We start from the raw sequence: 8800 nt of genomic DNA on the forward strand, positions 1-8800 counted from the left end.
AACCCTGGAGAACTGTCCAGCTCTTTGCCTGGCCTGGTCCTCCTCCCCTTCAGTGACTTCACGCTAAGATGAGGGAATATGTGGTTTGGAAAAGCTGAGTGACCATCAACTTCAGGACCAGCTGTGCTTTCCAGGGGAAAAAAGGCCCAGAGTGGGTAAAGGAGGAGACCAAGGCTGCAACGTGCATCCGTGACGGTCAGAGTGGGAATCTAATCAGCGAAGGCCACTCTGCAAAAATGCACCCAACAAGCTGCCTGGCCTCACTTTCTCCATGAAATAGTGAGTTGGTGGACACAACCTCTGTCCTTGGGGAGAGAGAGAGATGCACCAACAGCTCCCATACAAGGCTGAGTGTGGCCAGAGTCATAGAGGGGGTGGACCCGAGTTGCAGGGGCTGCCTTATCTCTCAAGACCACTCCCAGCCCTACACCCATCAAGCTTTTTCCTCCAGAAAAGCATCAGGACCTCCCTTGAAGATATCCGATGAGCTCCTCAAGGTGAGGGGGCGTCCCCAGATTTTGGAACATCTCTAGGACTTTCTTTTAATACACCACCCAGAGATAGTACCGTATCCTCCCTCCGTCTGAAGCAAGGAACAGACAAGCTCTCCATCTTTTTAAAGGGAAGACGTCATACTCACAGCACATTCAGGAGAAGTCCACTGAGCCAGCCAAATGGATCTGCCTCTCTTGCTTTATTATTTATACTGCCATGGCCTCTCGGAAAAATAGAGTGAAGCCCAATGAAATTAGCTGGGCTGAGTGGGCTGGGGATGGAGGCTCCGGGAGCAACGGCCACACCACTTCCCCGGGGGCTTCTCCTCGCTGCTGGAGGCAGCGACGTGATATCGTGCAGACCACACCCGCTGGGCTGTGGCTTCCCTAATGAAGTCCATTCAACAACTTTTGCAACTACTCTATTTCCCAATTGCTGTCTGGGTACAGAGGCTGGACTATTCTACAAGTAGATCAGCCTGTAGTCCTGACATTGATAGTCAACCCAAACATCATCATTGTCATCAATGGGAAGAGGACGAAAACTAGGTTTCTTGGGGCCATTCCCATTTGTCCCTCATTGTTTTCTTTTGCTATGTTTCATGAGCTCCAAATTGTCGCTCTATCACCTTAGCTCACAGGGAGTCTTTAGGGAAAGAGGCCTGAGGGGTGAGGAATTGGCAACTAAATGCATAACTTCTGTTAGGGGTAATTAGAATAGAAAACTTACATCAAAGTTTGTGACCATGCTTGAAAGTTACAAGTTGTTTTCCTATTGCATATTTGTTGTGCTGGAATGCTGAGACTACGGGTGGGTTTTGTTGCCCTCCCCTCCCCTTATATCTTTATATCTTCCGAATTATCTTTAAGGAACAGGCATTACTTTAGATTTGATTTTTAAAAGACTTAAAATAAAATGAAATTCTTATGTTCAGTTTTATCACTTAGAGAGAGGTGTTGATGATGCGTGAGAACCTTCCAAACCTGCTGATCCTGTGAGGAAAGAATGATAACTCCACCGTACCCCTCCTCAGTTCTGCTTTGTCCAATGAGTTGCTAAGCAGAAAGATCTTTCGAATCCCTTCCCCATTCAGTTGTGTTTATAGGACCTGTTGTATGACCAAAGCACCATGGAGGCCTCGGAGTAGCCATGCACGGTGGTTTTCCTTCCTTTGGGATGCTGCTTTCAGCAAAGACATGACTCTCATCCCCAAAGCTATTCACAGCAGGTGACCTAGCAAAGGCTTCTCAGAAAGAGGCAACATTAGGTCACTTCCAGGTCTGGGTCAGCCGCGAACTGATGCACTCATGGCCCAGACCAACAAGGCCATCGGGGTATGGACTCTGGAGCTGCCAGAACCAGAGAGCGACCCTGAAGGAGCCCCTGAGCTGCCGCCTTCCCTTGCCCAGGGAGCAAGTCCTGCCTGTTGGGATGTGTGTGGGTCACAGACACCGTGTGACCAGGTGAGACAAGAGGGCTTACACTGTCAGGCTCTGTTCACCAAGAGGTGCAGACGGGACCCCCCGGCCTGTGATGGAAGGAAGGCCTGAGGCAGGGGCAGGTGGTCCCATGAGGGCAGAAGCTGTAGTGGTCGAGGACCAGAGACAGCAAGGTGGATGCTGACCCAGAATCTGGTTCTGCATCCTCGTTTGGGAGGGAAGAACCCAGCATGATAATGACAGGGAGAGGCCTGTATGAGTCTGAGGCCACACCCGCCTGCCTGCCCCAGACCCACTCTGCTCCGGGGGAAACTCCCACGGGAGACATGCAGGGAGAGGCTTCTGCAGGGATGCTCGCCGAGCTGCATGGACTGCTCTGGGGATGCCTGAACTCAGACAGTGGCAGAGGCTGGTAGGCTGCAAGCAGAGGGTCATCACAGGTGGGCTGCAGGCCAGATGCTAAACCTGATGGTGAGAAGGTGCCCATGCCTGCCTGGGGAGAAGAGCCCCGCAAGAGGTGGGTATCAGCGGGGAGCAATGAAGGAGATGGCTATGAGAGGACCAGCCCCCTCCAAGCACCTATCAAGGGACCTCAGCCTAGGCTTGAGGCTGCCCCTGACCACCCATGGATGGGGTGACTCGAGGCCCATGGGTTTGGGGCCTGGTGTCTATCAGGGGCTAGAAGGATGAAGGTGATTGTTCACCCTGGGGAGGTAAGAGCCTGCAGGAGGCACCCGATCCTGCCTGGGGTGCCCAGAATGGCTTCATAGATGGGATACTCTTAAACCAGATTTTGAAGGATGAGTAGGAGTTCTCTAGGTAAAAACTGAAGGCAAGAGTAATGCATCAAAGAGCCTGAATCCTGGAGAAAGTGAGTAAGTGATCTAATGCCTCTAGAAATTATAAATGTGACTTTGGTCTTCTGGTTCCTTAAATGCAAAATGGGAATAACCTACCTTTAAAGCAGTCGTTGTAGTTCTGGGAGCACATTAGAATTATCTGGGAGCTTTAAAAATATCCATTCTCTGCACATTCCTCTAGATATTTTGATAGGTTGATGTGGGATAAAGTCTTTTTAGAATGTCTCCAGGGAATGCAATGAGCATCTGAGATTGGGAATCTCTGCTCTAAAGCAAGTAATTCCCACTTGGTGATTCTGAGACTCATTCAGGGAGTCTTTGAAAGCATTGAGCCACCAGATACCAAGGATGGCTATAAAGCCATAGCAATTGGGACACTGAGGTATTGGCACAGAGACAGAGAAGTCAGCTAGTGGAACAAACCAGAGAATCCAACAGACCCGCAAAGGAAAAGTCACCCAATATGTGACAAAGGTATCCCTGCAGTTGAGTGGAGAAAGGACGCCATGAAACTGCTGCATATCCACATGGGGGGACATGAACAGTGACCCCATTTCACCCCATGTACAAAATTTAATTTAAGAAACCACAGACCCAAATACAAAAGGTCTTAGATTGGACCATATGAACCTCTGGGGAGTTAATAATTTTTTTTTTTAACCTCAAAACCCACGAGTGTCAAAATAATAAAGCTTGTAGAAGAAAAAATAGTAGAATATCTTCACAACCATGAGACAGGCAAAGACTTTATAAACAGCACACAGAAAGTAATGACCATAAAAAAATGATACATTGAACTTCATTAAGAAGTTTGTTCATCATAAATCACCCAGATTGGGCGTGGTGGCTCACGCCTGTAATCCCAGCACTTTGGGAGGCCAAGGTGGGAGGATTGCTTGAAGCCAGGAGTTGGAGACCAGCCTGAGCAAGAGTGAGACCCCATTTTCACAAAAAATAGAAAAATTAACCAGGGGTGCACCTGTGGTCCCAGCTACTAGAGAGGCTGAGGCAGGAGGATCACTTGAGCCCAGGAGGTTCAGGCTGCAGTGAGCCATGATGACACCACTGCCCGAGCGACAGAGTGAGACTCTGTCATTCACAAATAAATAAATCCCCTGAGAGGGTGCCGGAGCAAGTCACAGACGGGGAGTGGTGCTTATGATACATATGTCTGATAAGGGCCTCATACCTGATTTTAAGCATTTCTACAAATCAGCTGGAAAAAGATAATTTGAAAAGTAAGCAAAGACATAAACAAATACTTCATAAAAGGAGATCTCTCAATGGCCAGTAAACATCTGAAAAGGGCTCAACATCATTAGTCATCAGAAATATGCAAAACAAAACTACAGCAAAATCCTACTGCACACCCACTAGAGTAGCCAAGATGAAAAGGACAGGCGACACCAGGGTGCGGAGCAAGCAGAGCTCTCTGTGTGGGGGGGGTGAAAACTGGTGCAAACGCTCGCTCGAGAGAACTGCTAGGCGGGATCCACTAAGGCTAGACCTGTGCTTACCCTTGGACCTATTCTTGTACCCCGTGGTATGTGCCCAACAGAAGCGAGTGCTAGTGGGCTCACACAGACACGCACTGCAATGTCCACAGGAGCTTTGTCTAATAGCCCCAAGGTGGAAACCACCCTGAGGTCCATTAACAGCAGAATTAAAAAAAAAAAAAAAAGAAAGCCACCACCCGGGATCATATCTTCCATTTCCATGGTGACCCCATCGTCCCTAGTTTTCAAAGGATCCCCAGTTGACGCTCCTGGCAGGCAGCTATGGAGCCAATCCTCACTGCAGAGCCCAAATACCACGAGAACAAACTATACTGCACCCCCAAGCAAGAAGGTATAGACTGAGTTAGTAAAAATGCAACTTTACCCATGGAATTAAACTGTAACTGGGGAGCTTACCCAATAAGTAATTATAAATCAATAAATGATTTAAAATCAATAACCAACTGATTTTAAAAAGAAAATTAACATTTTTAAGCAGTCCCCAATAAGATTCTAGGTTACCCCAAAGAGCTTTTAGTAAAAAATGTTGAAAATCTTTCCAAACAAAAGTCTAAGCAAGTAAGAAAAGAAGGAGAGAAATAAACATATCTTTAAAAATTTGGGAAGTAGTCCATAAATAGCAAAAATCCAAGATGGCACAACAAAACAATGGAGAAAAGGTGATCAATTACATAAATGTTAATGGGAAACAAACAAGTCATGTCAAAAACAAAATAAAATTTGGAAAATAAATTAAATTTAAAAATATCGGAGAAAAGTTTTTTTATAATGTCAGAGTGGGAAAGAGCTTACTAAGCGTGACACACACGCCGGAAACCATGAAGGAAGAGATGGATATGTCCTTCTTATGTAGTGTGTTAAAATTCCACAGCATACACAAAATAAGGACAAATCACAAATTGGAATATGTGGGCAAAGTCAAGAGCTAATATCCTTAAGCATGCGGAGTTCTTATACGTCAGTAATGGCCGCACGTGCTCCTCACTGCGCAAAGGTGGAGAATGCGGGCAGATACGCACTGAAACCTTATGGGTGGGGGCCGGTTTTGATTCCCTACTTTATCTCATTCTCTTGATCTTATTTTCTTCTTCATCTTTGTTTCTGCAGAACAAGGCTCTTTCGTACACAGGAGTAGTAGGTACGGTTGCTGATAGATATTGTGGATTTTTCACATTTACTTTGTAAGTTAGGAGCTGCTAGACCCATCTTAACATATAAGAAAACTGAGTTTTTTCCCATAGCCAGATAATTAGCAGACCCAGGACTCAAAAATCAGGTCTTCTAGTTCTGAATCACTTGTTCTAGCAACAGCTCTTTGGCGACCATAAAGGAAAGCTGTGGCCACCGTGTTCTGGCAGCCAGCTCTGACCCACAACACACCCGTCCAGGCTGTGCTCCAGCTGTAATGCCAGGCACAGGGAGGATGCGAGATGTCTATGTGTTTAATCACCTCTGTCCTTGGTTCTCTCCCCTAAGACAGACAGACAGACAGAAAACACACACACACACACACACACACTCCCACACTCATACTCCTTGCACTGACCTCCCCAGCCCCTCCTTGCCCCTCCGGTCAGTCTTCCTTGGCCGTCCCCAGGCCTTGCGGATGCCAGCCTCCTGGTCCTCTGTCCTGGTCCTGCAGACTCCAATCCAGGTGTGTTCCTCTAGGCTGCCCAGTCCCACAAGCCTTGTCTGCAGACTGGGTGGGCTTCTGCCCACGACCTGCTGAGCCTGCCTCTGCCACCTCCGCCCCTTCCCTGGGGTCAGCCTGCCAGGCCTCACCCAGATGGCAACACGTCTGGGAGTTCCCTCTCACCCTTCAGGGAAGCTCAGGCCTGCTTTTTCTCTCCCATCCCAAACAGCATGGAGCAGTGTGCTAGGTACACTGCAGGCGCTGTGCGGATTCATCGATAGGGGCCTGGCTTGCTAGGATCCGAGCATTTGGCAGGAAGCCTCATAAAGGTGAGGGCACACTGCCCAGAACCCAGGGTGGCACACTCCACTCCTTGCCTGGTTCCACAGCCCTGATCTCTCTAACATCCTTGAATAGAATCACCCACCCCTGATTCCTTCCCAGGGACAGGGAAGGAGGGGGTGTGCATGCCCTGGCAATGCTGTAGGATGCCAGCCCCATATGTTCCCATGGCCCCTCCCCCACCTCCCAGGGGCAGGCTAGGCACAGGCCACTCACCCACCCCCAAGCTCTGAGAGGTCCCAGGGCCTTGGCCTGTGTTCTGGGCTCCTAATGTGTGACCTACAATGCCCCAGGTGACTGGGAAAGCTATCCCTTGCTCTGATCCTCATTGTATCCACCTGTACCATGGGCAACAGAGGACAGCACTGGGTCTATGGTTGTCTGAGAGGGCCAGTCTCCTGGGAGTCATGCTGTTAATCAATTTCACTTAACATAGTATAGACCCAAGTCTGTGCTAAACGTCATTCTCTCCTGGACAAAATTCTGGTTCAACAGCAGAACAACAGAAGATATAAAAACAGAGCATTTCAGAAAGATATTTACAGGAGGAAAATTGCACATTGCAAAAAAATAAGTCCATAATTTCATGTTTTCCTATACTTTGAGATAAACCCACCAACTTGATTTTTAGCAGCATGTGTGCTGGCATGCACACACACATGTGTACGTATATATATGCACACGTACATACACACATACACACACACACAAATTTAATTCTTTCAACTCAGTGGTGGGGGGACTATTGACTCTTGTTCCATTATAGAGATTAGGAAATTGAGGTTTGGGATAATGAGTAATCTATTGAATATCACATGGTTATTAAGTGGATGTACATCCTCATTAGAATTTTTTAATATAAAAGTAGGAAAAAATTAAATTTTGTGGATACCATTAGTGGAGAAAGTTCGGGAGAAATTGAGGACACACTGGGATTGTCTCCATATCCCCACGTGAAGCCATTGTTGCTAAGTGCCGAGTTCCCGGGACGAACGGCAGCATTGGGTTCCCGGCATTGGCCCGATGGTTCATGAAGCCCAGTGGGGCACGGGCCAGCACCACCTTCCTTTTTCCACCTCTGAGCTGTTCAGCATCTCCTTTGGAAGGGGTCCCAACCACCTCTCTCACCTGCCTTCCCCTCGCCCCCCTTTCCTGTTCCTTCCAAAGTGGCAGGACTTGAGCTAAAACACAGTTGTGTCTGTCATGTACCAGGCAGCAAGGGAGAAATAACCCAAGTCCTCCTCTGTGAGCTCACAGACCAGGGAAGGGACAGACACTGGGGCTGGTTCTGTGCCAGAGACCTGATTAAACTCTTGGGAAGTCCCAGGGGAGAGACATTTCTTGGCTGTCAGAAAAGCAAAGGCAGTTTCCTGAAGGAGGTGATGTTGGTCTTTCCAAAGTAAAGTCTGAGGCTTTTCCACTCACCCCAGCAGCCCCAGCAGCCCCAGCAGCTGGGAAGTGTGGCCATACCAAAGCCACCGGAAGCTATGGAGAGTGCACAGGTGAAGTCAGCCTTGGGAGTCCTCCCGCCCCAAGAAGCCCCACAGCGAGCCAGGTGGAATTTCAGCACATGCACACCAGGCACGTGGCTGGTTTCTGTCCAGCTCTCTCACGGAGCCTCAGTGGGCTCCTTTGCCAAATGCAACATTTAGATTCCACTTGCCTGGAAACCAGGACAGAAGGATGTGGGACCCTACACGTGTCAGAAAGATGGCAGAGCAGACCGATTCCATGATTGTGATCTGGCTGTGCCCCTCTGTTGCCGTCTCCTACCATGCTGGACTTGGGGATGGAGAGGAGAGAGAGAAGAGCAGGCTGGGAGAAGGGAAGGACAGCGAGGACAGATCAAGATTGGGGAGCGGGGGGTGAGTTCAACGTCGTTGCACCCAGGAGGGGCGCACATTGACTCAAGTCAAGGTCTCCAGACAAGGTCACAGCACCTGCTCCCTTGCCCACTGACAGGTGCCTCTCTCGGGGGTGGAGCACAGGTCCTACAGTCAGAGCAAGCCGGCCACCTCGCCCAGGTCACCTCACCTCTCTACGCCTCACTGTTTCCATCCACGCCATGAGACTGCAGAAGTATCTGCTTCACCCAGTTGTTAGCAATGCTGTCAAACGCAATGGCCAGTGTGGAGGGGGTAAATTAAATATAATTAGGAATAATCATAGTAATAGTAATAATAGCAGTCAATAATAATTGTAATTAATTATTAGGGAGTATTACTAATAATGAGCATGAGATCAGTGAACTAATTCTGTTCATCCAAGTCACACACACACACTGCCCAGTCCCATCCTCTGGCATCTGGAGAAAGGGTGTCGTGTGCTTAATACTGCTGGAGCCCAGGAAGGGACAGTTCTTTCCCATCAGATGGGACATGTGCACAAACAGCGGACCAGACAGCAAGAACAGAATTTCAAGAATGGCTGAGATCTGTAAACAATTTAGTGAGCACAGGAAGTGCTGGCCCTATTTGGGTAACTACTGACTATTTTATGTGCTATGGTAGAGTT

The sequence above is a fragment of the Eulemur rufifrons genome, chromosome 2 (assembly GCF_041146395.1).
Source record: "Eulemur rufifrons isolate Redbay chromosome 2, OSU_ERuf_1, whole genome shotgun sequence".
Taxonomy (NCBI): domain Eukaryota; kingdom Metazoa; phylum Chordata; class Mammalia; order Primates; family Lemuridae; genus Eulemur; species Eulemur rufifrons.